The sequence below is a fragment of the Marmota marmota genome, unplaced genomic scaffold (assembly GCF_001458135.2).
Source record: "Marmota marmota marmota unplaced genomic scaffold, marMar, whole genome shotgun sequence".
In the NCBI taxonomy this organism is placed as follows: domain Eukaryota; kingdom Metazoa; phylum Chordata; class Mammalia; order Rodentia; family Sciuridae; genus Marmota; species Marmota marmota.
Window position 1 is genome coordinate 16,350,332 of NW_025999853.1, and position 11,423 is coordinate 16,361,754.

An 11,423-nucleotide genomic window follows, 5' to 3' on the forward strand; every position below is an offset into this window, starting at 1 on the left:
AATCCTCAAGCACACAACTAATCATATCACCCCATGCTTAGCAATCTCCAGTGGCACCCTTGGCTTGCACCAAACCCCTTACCTATGAGACTTTCACGCCTCAGAGTCACAACAAACCTATGAAGTAGCTACGAAACCCTCCTCTGTTTACCCCAGTATGCTCTGGCCCCTGCCTTCCTTTGCAAACTCACCTCTGGGAAATAGTGGACTGATGAGTCTGCCTCGTTGCCTAGACAGAAAACCCCTAAACACACGGATCTCTGATATCTGCACACTACCAGGCAGAGAGCAGGCATTTGATAAACACTGCAGTGCAAACATGTCAGACCTTCCAAGCATGTGATGCTCCCACTGCCTGGAATTCCCGAGGGCTGCAATACTTGTGTGAAACCGCATTCCTTGTTCAAGGGCCAGTTCAGTGTCACCTCCCTTGTCATATCTTCCCAGTCTCCAGGCATGCTCCCAAGTAGACACAGCACATTCATTAGAAGACTGCCTGTGTCTCTGACTGGCCTCCAACTCTTCCCAAGGAGAGGCCTTACATTTTTCACCTTGGCATGCCCCTGCCAAGGTTCAGCACCTCACCTGGCATTTACCCAACAAATATTTACTGTGTGCCCACCTGATGCCAAACACTATACTAGGCACCAGGGACACGTGATATGTATAAGCCAGTTAAGGTCTCTTTCCTAAAGAGTTTACAATTACATTCTAGGGAAGCACACAGACAAAACCCAAATAAGCTGACTATCGCTTTAATTTCAAATTGAGGTAAGTCTTCTACAGAAACCAAAAATGTAGTAGGAAGGAACCTAATTTAGACAGATTGGTCAAGAAACATTGCATTTCAGCTCAGAGGTCAAGGGTGAAACCCATGTAGTCACAGCAAGAGGGGTGAGAAGAGCATTCCAAACAGAAGGAACAGCATGTGCAAAGCCTCTGAGCTCATGTACACACAGTGTCTTCAAGGAACCGATGAAACAGATCAGCCCGGATAGAACCTAGTGAAGGCAGGAGAGATTGGTCCCACCACTTACAAGCTGGTGACCTTGAATAAGCCAAGTGTCCTCTCAGTGTCTCAGGTTCTTCATCTGCAGAAATGCAAATAATAGTCTCCACCTTCTGGAGTTATTATAACGAGTCAGTAAATGCTACTAGTCGTTATTGTAATAAGGGCAAGTGAAACAGAGAATTTAAAGTAACAATTTGGAAGACATAAGCCCAACAATACAGAATGGTAACAACAAGAAAGGGACTTGAGTGGTAAGGTTGGCCAGATGCCCATCTGTCTTTTCTGTGCACAAGGCAGACACAGCTCAAGGATTCTTGGAAGACTCTTAATCACAGTGCTCCTTCCTCCCAGGACTAAGGAGTTCTTTGGGGTCTCCTCGTGGGCCAAACAGCAGCACTCAGGGCACTCATTTGTTGCCTGGCTGCTTCCCACATCTAACCTCCGAGCGTCTCCAGGGCAGAACTGCATTCATCTTTGTTTCCCCCAGAGCCTAGTACAGGGCCTGGCCCACGACTGGTATTCAACAAAGGTTAGCTGAATTGGATTAAGAACTAAATTTTAAAGTGACTAAATTCCTGTCCATGTCTCCACGATACCGGCAGAAGTTGTTTCATTGATTTGTGTTCACTGGGTTGGCCTGTTAACTGGTGTGGTAGAAAAACCAGCCTTTGTCTTGAAACTTGGAGCTATTTAGCAAACATAGACTGAAACACTCACACAAAAGGGATTTGTGGCCTTCGCCCCATGTGGTTCTTTAGTGGGTGATGAGTATACTAAAACTTGGCATTTTTTTGTTTCCAAATGCAGACCATGAACAGAAGAACTTAGAGGAGGCATTTAGGAAAAACAGGCAGCATGGAAATAAATATGGGAAAATAAAGCCTCTTGAATCAGGAAAGTCTGGGTTCCCAGCCATTTTCCCATATGCTCCCTGCGTCCCTGGGGGCACGCTCCTCAGGCTTTGTGGGCATGGAACAGGGAACAGTGACATCACAACCCCCTCCTCCTCAATGCAGTATCGAATCCCCCCTTGGCCTTTCAGAAATGGTGTACACTCCACGCAGCAGAATCCAAACATCCAAACATGACAAAATGTTACAAAAGCAAAAACCGAGACCCACAGGCAGACTCCCAAAATGCAGACCTGAACATTGTGCTCAACATGGAGGAGCTGCTGGGAACAGGGTAAACGCTAGGTCACAGGACGAGTGGAAACCTCTGAGAAATTTTTTAAAAAACCAATCAATATATACTTATGAAAGTGCCTACTGCCTGAGATAAGGTCATTTCAAAAAAAAAATCTATTCCATTAAAACATGAATTTACTAACCGGGGTATTCTTAATGGTGCTTGTTGGAAGTCAGAGAGCATCAATTAAAGAGATGGTGCAGATACGGACTGGGGTTTGGATGCTCAGGTCTGAGGACCTCTGTTGCCAGTTCTACCAAAGGACAACAGCAAAAGAGCCAAACTGGCTTTGGAACAAGGTGAGCGTTCTCCCAGTGTCAGACATTCCCTTTGGATGCCTACTTTGCAATAAGTAGGATACATCCCAGCCCCTCTAATGGTTAATGAAGACCTGGGGGAACCTAGGTTGACCCCAGTGCTAGAAGTTCCCCCAAACTCCTTGCAGCATTCGCAGTAACCCAGATGCATGGGTTCAGCCTGTGCCAGGGTAATTCAGTAGTGCCCCAAGGCCGGAATAGCATGCTTCTCTTTGCTCCCCACTGCTTCCACCCCACAGACAGTTGTCCTAGTTGCTTCTACACAATTAGTTGGCACAATGGGGTCCTCATACAAGAAGGAGGGGCTGTCCCCAAATCCCATTATTATTATTACCGCTGTCATTAGAGCTGCACTGGACCATAAAGAAGTGTCACTGCACAGACGTCAAGGCTGAGATCTGCACTAGGACGCATCCCAGACTGGAGAGAAAGGAGGAACAGAGGTACACGGAGGATGACCTTCCGTCCCCAACTACCCTCCTGGCCACTCAGCTGAATATTGCTGCCACCTTTCAAGTGGAAGAGCTCCACAGTGGAAGGAATGTGCTCCTTCAGGTCTTGGCTCAGATGTCCCCTTCCCCATCAGGCCTCCCTGAGCCCTTTGTGTAAAATCGTTGCCCACCCGGCTCCAGCCAGTGCTGCCTGTTCTCTTTCTTGGCTCTCTTGCCTTCAGTAGCACCGACTGTCATCTGATATGTTCTTTATTGATTTTTGCAGTGCCCATCGTCCCAAATAAATGCCCACTCAGGATCTCAGAATGTCACCTTATTTGGAAACAGGGTCTTTTGTAGATATAATTAGTAAAGGACCTCAAGACGACTTTGGGCGCACAATGACGGCCGCCTTTCTAAGAAAGGAGAGAAAGATCTGGACCTTCACAGGGGATAAGGTCATGAGACCAAGGCAGAGATGGAGTCATCCTGCTATGGCCAAGCAACACCAGGAGCCACAGGAAGCTGGGAGAGGTGAGGACAGATCTTCCCCTGGACCCTCCTTGGCCCTGTGGACACTCTGATTTCAGACTTCTGACCTCCAGAACTGTGAGAGATAACTTTGTATTGTTTCAAGCCACCAACTCCGTGACAACTTGTTTTGGCAACCCCAGGGAGCCGGAACACCGGATAAGAATGACCACAGTGAATTTTGGTCTGTGTTGTTCACTGTGGGTGCTCAGAATCTTGTGTGCAGGACACGATCTGACACCATCCTAGGTGCTCAATAAAATCTGTTAAATGAATGTATAGATGCTTAAAGCTCCAAGGAATAGAGGCCTCTGCAACCCAAGGAGGCCCTGAATTCCACTTTTTTAGGTCCATCACTAATCATGAAAGGTCATTTGGGTCTTTTGCTCCAGGCTCTCTCCTCTCCTCCATCTGCCATGAAGGATGATGTCTTTCTTGCTGCTTCTTCCCTTTCTTACACTGGGAATTGGAGCTAGGCCCAGACTTGAATCCTAGTTCCACTACTTGTTTAACCTCTGGTAGGTGAATAATGACCCCCAAAGACGTCCCCATCCTAATCCCTGGGCCCTGGGGCCATGCTACCTTATGTGGGAAAGGCATTTGGCAATTGACAGTGGGAATTTGGGGTCATCTCTGTGGCCCAAAATCACAAGGATCCTTATAAGAGGAGGAAGGAGAGTGAGTCAGAGAAGATGTGAGGGCGGATGGTCCAGGCCAGGAGGGATCTGCAGATGCCTGGAAGACGCAGGAAGCGCCTCAGAGCCAAGGAGTACAGCTGGCTCCTATAAACTGGAAAAGGCAAGGACACGGGTTCTCTCCACAGCCTCCAGAAGAAACACAGTCTTTGGCTTTAGTCCAGTGAAGTCCCTTTCAGACTTGTGACCTCTAGAAGTTCAAGGCAAGAGCTTCACACCATTGAAGTCACCAAGTAGGTAGTGATCCATTACAGCAGCAGAAGGGAACCAAGCACAGCCTGAGCCTGTTTACCACCTGCAAAGCCCGATGGCAACGGTGCTGGCTTCAGGGGTACCAGGAGTACCAGGGGTACCAGGGTACTGTGCTCAAGGCAGGCCCTCGGTGTTGGGGGCACTGCAACTGCCCTCTGAAGCATGATGAGCTACCTGCCAGCCTTTTTTATGGAGGACCCCCCAGCAGTCCTCTCTGTGGCCCACAGCCCACCTTTCACAATGGCAGAACAGACTCACTAGGGCTTCAGAAGAACAAAACCGGCCGGGCACGGTGGCACACGCCTGTGATCCCAGTGGCTCCAGAGCCTGAGGCAGGAGGATCATGAGTTCAAAGCCAGCCTCAGCAAAAGCAAGGCACTAAGCAACTCAGTGAGACTCTGTCTCTAAATAAAATACAAAATAGGGCTGAGGATGTGGCTCAGAGTGCCCCTGAGTTGAGTTCCGTCCCTTGTACCAAAACCAAAACCAAACAAACAAAAAACCCCACAAGCACCATGCACCATGGAGAGTCAAATTTTAGGGCAACGGCAGCCCTGGTGGGGAGGGTCCACTCACAGCTAGTGATTGGCTCTGAGGGGCTCCAGGAGGGAGAATCTCTTAGAGACCTCAAGACAGGAGGGCAAGGCCAGGGGCTGGAATGTATCCACAGCAACCATCAACACGGGGAAACACCCAGATCTCCATTTCCTCTCCCCTGTGTAAATCCCTCTGCCACCCTGGACCCTTCAGCAAGTCTGACGGGCAGATGATCGTCCAGTCTGTGGGGAGGCCAGTTGAGGAATGATCCCTTTCACAGTTTCACACGTGCAACAGCCCAGCAGTAGCTGATGACCTCAAAAAAGTTACCAGGGGCTGCCTGGGTCCTCCCACTATCACCATGGAAGAAACAGGTAGTAGAATGGGGGTGGGGGTAATGTCAATTGATACCAGTAGTCAAGGGGGGCATCCAGATACCTCATAATTAGCCTGCCCAGAGGCTTTTTCTCCACCTTGTGCAGGGGTGAGGCATTGAGAGATGGGACAATAAAGGCAAGAGTGGCCACAGGGCCCATTTTCTGAAGAGGATCCATCCTTGAACCCACTGTGTGACTAAAACCAAAGTAAGCTGAACCCTATGGTGGCGTTGGGAGATGGGGAGATGCATGAAATTTGGAGAATTGGCCTCCAGTAGAAGACTCAGGAAGAGATGTGAGATAAACCCAATCTTTTACAAAGTTCAGTGGAGGGAAGCAATCCCTCAAGGATGGGGCTCCAGTTCATCTTCTGCATTGCCACCCAAGATAATATTTTGAAGACACATTTTTTTTTTAAAGATACAGCCCTTTGCCTAACACCCACTAACAAGTTCCAGCACAGACTAATAAAGTCTAAACTCGGGGGCCCCTCACATCCTGGTCCCACCCAGCAGCCTCATCTCCTTCCTTCCTTCCTTCCTTCCTTCCTTCCTTCCTTCCTTCCTTCCTTCCTTCCTTCCTTCCTCCTTTCCTTCCTTCCTTCCTTCCTTCCTTCCTTCTAGAACCTGTGTCCTGGGGACAAAATCCAACCCGCCACTCCCTAAACAGACCTCTTGCTGGGCTGGTTCTTCTGTCTGAAGGGCTTTCATGGAAGCATGCCTTCTTCTCTTGGTGAAAGTCTATTCAGGCTTCAAGGCCCAATGTTTAAGGCCACCTCCTCTCTGAAGTCTTTCCCAACCTTGGGGACAACTAATGGACCTCCTGTGGCTTCCCTCATAGATAATGTCACTTTTAGTGCTGACTGAGAAGCAGGCACTGTGGCTGAGACTTCAAGCACACTATCTGATTTCGCCCTCTCAGCAGCCCTCTGGGGCAGATGCTATCACGATCCCTCCTTCATAGATGAGGAGATTCAGCACAGAGAAGATAGGAGGCTTGCAGGTTGCCCCGAGGCTGGACTCCACTCTGAGGACAGGCTCTCTTCAAGCTCTACTTGCTCTGCTGTACGGCTCCTACTGCCAGTGTGGAAATCTGTGCCCCGTGTGTTGTGCATCCCAAATGGGCTACTCTTCCTACTTCCTACTTGGTAAGTGACATCTCTGTCCCTGTGGTCACACAAGCCAGACACCTGCACTCCTTCCCCTGTGAGCTCCACACCCAGGTCTCTGACACCTCTCAGAAGCCCCTCCCCACCAACCTTGGGTGCCCATCCTTTAGACTGTAACCTAGGGCCTCATCCAGTGCTTGGGACTCAGGAAGAATCGGGTGTGTGGTTGGGTATCACTTGATTTTCTTTGTGAGGTCTTGGATCAAGGAAGAGAGAATACATCTTCCAGAAAAACTGTGGCCACCTTGGCATTTTATTTTTCATTTTATGGCCCTGTTTTCAGAGTGTCAGACTCAAGGGGGAATTCAGTTAATCTCCGAGTCCCGTCAGCGCTGTCTTCCAAATAGCTCCTGAATCTACCCACTTCTTCCCACCACCACACTATCACCCTGAGTCGACCCCCGGACTCCTCCTGGTCTACACCCAGATGCTAACTGATCTGCGGTGCCTGGTGACATCCAAGACCATTCTGTACCCCAGGTTCTAAGACACGGCCCATCTGTTCACTCTTCTAAAGTGATCCCTGCAGAGGCTCCCCGTGGTCCTTCCAACAAAATGCACAAGACCCTTCCTCACCTCCCCGACTTACCAGCCCCCTCATCTCCCAACACTCCTGTTCTGTGTGCTCATCCATGCTGAGCTCCGGGGCAGGCTCTCTCGGTGCTCCTGGCCTTCATCCAGACTTTCCCAGCTAGCAGCCCTGCCCCCTCATTACCTAGCTTCGGTGTCCCTTCCTTGGGGGAGCCCTCCCTGACCTTTCAAACTTAGATGTTCTTTATGCACCCCCATGAAATCCTAGACTTCCTATTATACCAGCCCTTATTATACTGTTTCATTCATCTCTTTTACTTGCTGATAGATTGGATTATGGTTCCCAATTCTTCAATCCCTCCTGTATCAAGATTACACATCCATCCTGCCCTTTGCCGGTCATTTTGCAACATATCCTGCTAGGGGAGGTCCAATGTATTTCCCTACTCCACTGATATTGGACTTGGCTACGGGGGTTGCTTTAGCCGTGGAATATCAGTAAACATGCCGTGAGCAGAAGCTGTGAGTGGGTTAGATACTTTATCTTGGTGTCTTGTGCTTCTGCTGTCTGATTCTGTGGTCAGAATTAGAGACATACAAGGCAGACCTGAATGCTATCTTCATCTTGACAGAGACCCCATGTTCCTCCCCACAGCTGACAGGTGGACCCATGAGCAAGAAAAAGAAATGTAAATAAATTCATTCTTACAAGCCACTAAGAATTTGGGGAGTTGTTTGTTACATGGCATTACTGAAGCAGAAACCTGACTGATACACTTATCTATATCCTGCACTAGATTACAAGCTCTATATAGAGAAGAAAGAACTGTATTTCCAGCTTTGAGCACAGGATTTAGCACATTGTAGTTGCTTAATAAATGTTCGTGATTGGATATATGATTAAGTGAACAATCAGGCCATTGACAGGTCTGTCTCTCCAGCTAGAATTGAATTCCTTAAAGCCAAGAATGGCATCCGATTTCTCTCAACAGTACCTAGCTATCTCACTTCCCACATTGGGCTCTTGGTAAGTATTCAACAAATATTTGTTGAAATTAAATAAATTGAATTTTGTGGGCTGGCTTGGGAATCAATTCTTAATTTATGACATTGTTTCTATGGGAAAATGCACTCTGCGTGCCAAACAAACTTGCAAATGAACTTTTGGAACCTCACCCGATCATTGGTTCAGGATTGCCAGTTTTGTGGAAATCCATAACTGAACACATGTGCTATGCTTTGCAATATGGGAGAAACTGAGAAACTGCTTCCAAACCCAAGATATTCAGCCTGCAAAAATTCACTTTCCACCCACACGCACAAATTCAGCACAGGTTGGATTTGAGGTTCCAACAATAAAATACTAGACTTTTTAGAGCTCATTGTTTACCTAATTGCTTTTTATCTTGCTTATACTGGGTGCCTATTCTTAACACTGGATCAAAAGGAAGTTAAGATGGTTTTCTAGCCCCCCCATCCACTTTCTAGACATGTATACAAGAAAGTTCAACCTTCTCAACAGAGAAAATAAATTATTTTTCTAAATAAATCTGTGACATTTAAAATAAACACAGCTCTACAGTTATAAGAAAACATCCCCCTTTAGAATTCCTAAGTTTGAATGGTACTGGGAGCTTAATATGAGTCACAGATCTGAGGCTTAGTTTCATTTCATCTTGGGCCAGAACCAAGTGATCTGACGTGGCTGTGAAGGGCCACCATCACTCCATGATTTCAGAATAGTTTCTAATACTTAAGGCACAGGGCTCAAACTGCCATTGGCTCAATCGACCAATCACTCAATCTACTTCACTCATTTAACATGTTTTGTGAGCACATTATGCTACATTATACATTATGCTACATTATATACACAATGTATTATGTATACATATACATTATATACATATACATAATGTAGCATAAAGGGAGAGGCAGAGAAATACCTTTCAACAAAGGGAGAGGTAGAGAAATAGGGCCAGTCGGGTGAGGTGGTGCGCATCTGTAATCCTAGCAATTCGGGAGGCTGATGCAGGAGGATCGCAAGTTCAAGGCCAGCCTGGACAACTTAGTGAGACCCTGTCCCAAAATAAGAAAATTAAAAGGGCTAGGGATGTCGCTCAGCGGTATAGCACCCTTGGTTTAAATCCCCAGTACCACAATAAACAAAAAGACAAATAAATAAATGAGAAAGAGAGAGAAAGAAAGAAAAGAAGATCACAGTGATGGGCCATGGAAAAAAATAAAAGCAATGTATGTAAAGGGAGGCTACTTAAGATTGGGTAGTCAGGGGAAGACAGATGTGTGTTCTAGGATCAGGTAGTCAAAAAAGAGCCAGCCATGGCAAAACCTGGGGGAAGAACATTCTAGAATGAGGAAACAGGAAGTCCAAAGGTTCTGGGGCAGGAACATGCTTGGCATATTTGTAGTTCCAAAAGCAAGTCAATGTGGCCAGGGTAGAGTGACAGAAGGAGGGAGTGGCAGGAGAGGTCAGAGAAGCAATGAAAGACCAGATCACATGAAGCCTTGTCTGAAGTGAGAGAGTTGAACTGAGCCCGAAAATGCAAAGCCAGGGGTGGTTATTAAGCTGGGGAGTGACACTTGGGTTTTAAAAGAGCTGCTCTTCTTGGAGAGAACTGGGACAGGGCAGGGGCAGCAGGAAGCAGTCTTTTCTAGAAGCTGCAACTCCAGAACAGCCCACATGCTTCAACTTCTTCTCTGACGTCTCCTTTCACCTTTGGATCTTACTCAAAAGCAGCTCTCCCCTGACGACCCAGCTTCCCCATCCCCTCGGGGGCTGGCTGCTTCCTCTCCCTTGTGGAGGGTGTCCCACTTGAGTCTCACTGCCTCTTCTCTCTTTCTAGCCCACCCCCAGCCTCAAAGCCCTGCCAGCAGACTCCACCCCGCACCACTCCTTGTGGTTCCCATCCACAGACCACCCCCTCCGGGGCCACTTCCCTCATTCCTTGACTACTTAGCTCTTGGCTCTCTTCAATACTGTTCCCACCCTCCTTCCAATGACTGCAATTTTCCCACAGGGGACTGATCCATAGAACACTTAGTGGTGACCCTTTCAGATCCTTGACCCCTCTCTGCCAATGATCTCATCTTTAACCCTACTTCGGTGACACAGCCTTCTTCTAGATCTTGTCATTACCAATGACTGCATCCCACCATGACCTCAACCTTGAGCCCCCCACTGTCTAGCCCCTACTTTATTTCAGGCATCTGTAACTACCATTTTTCATACCACCAACTACCAAATTCCTGTCACCAGCTTGGACACCCCCATCAGCCCCAGACCTGAGTTTGTCCAACAAATAGTCACTATCTTACATGTGGTTTTTTAATCCCCACCTCCATCACCAGCATCACCGAATTATCTGCTGCATGGAGCTCTACAGATACAGAAAGGGCCCCTAAATGGAATGGATCTAAAAGATTATGGCAAGACTGCTTCAGTCTTGTGTGGAATGATAAAATGCTGGCCATGATCCGTTAATTTCTTAAACTCTAGTCTTGGGCAAACGACGAGAAGAAAAGGTTCCTACCCAATTACAATTATTCATGAGAATTTTCCTGGGCTGCTTCTTTTGTCTGCCAGTGACTCTTGACAGAAACAGCCTGGTAAAGGAGCTATAGCAAAAGGGGAGGGCGGTCACTTGTCTGGTGGCTGCTTGGATTGTGACTTCCTCCATGAACTCTTAATTAATTCCATCCCCATATTTTTAGTTTCTTCCCTGAACCGCTAGCTTACATGATCTTCCCCTCTCTCCCTTCATTTCTCTTGGCTTCCTCCTCCATCATCTCCCCAATTTGCTTCCTGGGCCTCTTCTCTCTCCCCAGCTGCCCCCTTGTTCAGCCCTCAGCATCTCTCCACCTGCTTGACTCTTTCTTATCCCTTTTCACCTTTCAAAACGGAAAGCACCAAACTGACAGACACTGTTATACGTTTTATTTCCCCCCACCCCCTTTCCTGCATGAGCTGCAGCTAAGGCTCTCTCCCTCTTGCTTCTATAGCAAGCGCGGAGTACTGGGTTGCCATGGCAACAGCGGATCCAACCAGGCTGGTCCCAGGGACACTAAGAACTGCCATGGCGAGGAAGTCGCTCCAAGTCGCCCCAGAGCCTAGATGGGTCGTGTACATCGTAATTCAAGACCAGGCTGGGCAGATTCTGCCTGGAGACTAAGATTGTACATCAGGCCCACGGCTGTATGGTGCACGAGGAGACAACGCCATCAATAATAAAGCTTCCACGGGATGCACAGAATACATGACATGATGAGGATTCATTTGAAAATTTTCAAACATCCCTATTCTTTTATCTTCTCCAAGGGAGAACCTTTTGCTTCTCTCTCTCTCTCTCTCTCTCTCTCTCTCCTG

General features: G+C 47.7%; 1 protein-coding gene across 1 annotated transcript in view; it reads right to left on the reverse strand.

The window, feature by feature from the left end:
- Positions 1–11,423, reverse strand: part of Plxnc1 (plexin C1) — a 147,043-nt gene that overhangs the window by 100,888 nt on the left and 34,732 nt on the right. The gene's annotated exons all lie outside the window — the stretch shown is intronic.